This window comes from Marmota flaviventris, chromosome 5 (genome assembly GCF_047511675.1).
Source record: "Marmota flaviventris isolate mMarFla1 chromosome 5, mMarFla1.hap1, whole genome shotgun sequence".
Taxonomy (NCBI): domain Eukaryota; kingdom Metazoa; phylum Chordata; class Mammalia; order Rodentia; family Sciuridae; genus Marmota; species Marmota flaviventris.
Window position 1 is genome coordinate 4,233,816 of NC_092502.1, and position 3,354 is coordinate 4,237,169.

The 3,354-nt window shown below is 38.4% G+C and overlaps 1 pseudogene; it reads right to left on the reverse strand.

Moving 5' to 3' along the window:
* Window positions 1-501: 501 nt before the first annotated feature.
* Window positions 502-1,423, reverse strand: LOC139705833 (olfactory receptor 14C36-like; annotated as a pseudogene).
* Window positions 1,424-3,354: the final 1,931 nt, after the last annotated feature.

Below are 3,354 nucleotides of genomic sequence, written 5' to 3' on the forward strand. Positions count from 1 at the left end.
AGAAAATGTTACTGTGAAATTCTTTACATTTTGGCTATAACTTCTTTAAGATTTGATTTTTTATATATTTTAAAATAAGTAAATTGACAAATTATGTATCACAGTGTTTACAAGTAGGTTCTACACTATTCTGAATAAAAGCAAATTATATAGGAATAAGCAATCTCCAGATTTGATAGGTTTTCCTTGGTGACAGTATTTAATATAGGTAATTGACATATGGGATGATTCTTTAAAATATATAACCACAAATGATTTCAGCAAATATATTGAATTATATATAATCATTAAACGATGCATTGATGAAATTACACAATCTATGAAGGAAACCTTGAAATGATATGGTAAGTTACAGAAATATACTTTACAAAATAACTCAGCTTCTAATAATGCAATAGAAAGGTAGACAGACAGAGTAACTTGTAAAGCTCGAATATGAAGAGGATTGTATCCAATTAAGAACCATGATCAATGAAATTAGGATGATGCTGAATGGCATCTTTATAATTTCCCTGACAACAACTGTCTTTGCATTACTCTCCTCACAGCTTCCTTTACCTGTTTGTTTCTGAGACTGTGGAGGAGAGGATTCAGGAAGGGAGGAACTATGGTGTAAAAGGCACACAGAACCATGTCTTGGAGGGTGTCAGAGGTTGCTGAGGACCTCTGGAACACACCTGAGCCAGAACTGAGGAAAATGGACACCACGAGAATGTGATGGGTGCAGGTGGAGAAGACTTTCCCTGGGGCTCTGGTGGGAAATTTCAACACAGCAGAAAATATGTGAATGTATGACATGGCAATAAAAAGAAAGCAACCACCACAAATGACCACAGCAGAGACAAGAATAAGAAACTTGTTGCTGGTGGTGTCAGAGCAGGAGAACCTCAGCAGAGAGCGGATGTCACAGAAGAACTTATGGACCACATTTGACTGGCAGAAGGACAGCCAGAATGTGTTCACAGTGTGCACACCTGAATACAGCACACCACTGAGCAGGGAAGCCAAGGTCATTCGGACACAAAACTGAGGGTTCACTGGAGGGGCTGGCAGATGGCCACATAGCAGTCCCAGGCCATGATGGAGAGAATCAAAATCTCTACCTATGCACAAAAAGGACCAAGAAGATCTGTGTTGCACAAGCAGTCACTGAAATGACCCAGTTGATAGTGAGAGAGTTGACAAAGGCATTGGGGACAGTGATGGAAATGAAACCCATGTCCAATATGGACAGGTTCCTGAGGAAAAAGTACATGGGCATATGCAGATTCTGTTCAGCAGTGGTGACCATGATGATGAGAAGGTTCCCTAACAAGGTACCCAGGTAGGTCATTGGGAATACTGTGAAATAGAGGAAACTCAGATCCCAGCCCTCAGGAGAGCCCAGGAGGAGAAATTCAGTTACCATGGTGGCATTGGCCATTTGCTGGAAATTCTGGTTGCCTGGTAAGATAAATAGATGAGAGAGGAAGGAAAAAATAATTAATACAATTATTTTACATATAATATTTTACATATGTCCAGAGTGTTTTCTTGTATTTCGCATTAGCTTTCCCTGCAGAGGGAAGGTCACTCTTCTTTTTCTGATATTTTTAATCATTTTTAAGCATAGTGCATCTCCCAGTGCAGGTGTGGAGGCCTGCAGCCCATGGTCTACGTGTGGCCTTCAGGGCTTGTCTTCAGTTTCCCCATCAAGGCTCCTCTGACCTCCTGAGACTCTTAAGCAGAGCACTAGCAAGTATTGGTCACCTTCTCTCCTGTTTGATCACCTGTGTGACAATGCATTCTTTAATTCTCTGTAATTTTATTACCTCATTGTCTTCCATAAATGCATTTTCACCACTTTTTTGGCCTTTGTATCCACACTAAATAATTCAAATTATAATTTATAAATATTTTTGTAAGAATGGTGTCAGAGACTTTATCATCATGAACATGAAAACTCACACATGCTTAGCCAGACCTGTTTCAGCTCCCCCAAGGGCTATTTTTCTCTCCAGTAGATCAGTGTAAGGACTTTAGAGGCTGACATTCCACTAAACTTCTACTTTTTACCTTAATATGTTTTTACTCAGTGCTCAGCACCATGAAGTTGAAGATTCCTTTGTTTAGACAATCATTGTTCCTTTTCTTTTTGATACCTCCCCTTATATACCAATCTTCTTAAAGTTATCATAAGTGTACAGAAAGTTACTGACTGCATACCGTACAAGGAATGTTTTGCTCATAGTTATAGCACTCCTGCAGCATCTCAGACTGGTTCAATCCTTTGTCACCAAAATCATTATCTCCTCAGCCCTCTGCAACCTGAGTCCATCTCAGCACCTTGCCAGGGTAACCACACTCACCCTTAGAAAAGAGACCTTCCTGCTGAGCCTGCCTGGGCTCCTCTGAAAATGTATGTGTCCCCCAAGGTCATTGGTGGGTGGCCAGACTCGTGAACATTATTGTTAATTTCACAGTGTGGGTGAAGTTAAGGTGTCCTACTTAATCTACTTGCAATCTTTTGCTAGCCCCATCCCCCATTATTCCCTGACACAAACCTGAACTCACACTTCAGTGACTTTCTTGTTCACACCATACCCTGGAACTTGTTGACAGAGCCCCTTTTCTACCAAGCCATAACTGATTTAATTGTCCCCATTAGTATATACTGCTCTTTAAAGAGACTAAAATGTAACTTTTCTCTGAAACCCTTTCTTAGTCTTTAATTTTTCTTATATTTTTCTGTTAGTGTTAGAAGTCGACATGTTATTTTACCTTTTAGTAAATCGATGCGTACTAATCACTCAAATCACTGGTATAAATTCCTTGATTTTGGACCTTGTATCATTCATCTTTTTATTGTCTTAGTAGCAAGTAAGTGACTTCATGCATAGTAGTTAATAAAAATGCAATGTAGCACAATTGACTAACTGCTAATATGAACTAAGTTTCTTGATTCCACTAATTTACAAGTGAGTACTTCTAAATCAGTGATGTCCTTTCTTCACTTCTGTAAGAAATACAGTATGTGTTCATTTGAAATAACATAGCCCCACTTCTGTGCAGAAAGAAGATTTTTTTCAAAGCAGGCAATCTTGACAAATATTTACTAATGGTTTATAATATGGCAAAATCTGCTGCAGATACTGAGTTTTAGTAAAAGATTGTCTTTTAAAAAACATGATTTGAGTACTGTGAAGGAAAAAACATAATATGGTACATATATAAAAATTCAAATTAATATGAAAAATTCTGTATGTGATATATGATGAGACTAACTAATAAGGAAATCTGCCAGACTTTTTACATTTTAAACTGGATTCCAGGAGCTATAGGAGCTCCTGTTGATCACCCCAGGACATCCTGTCA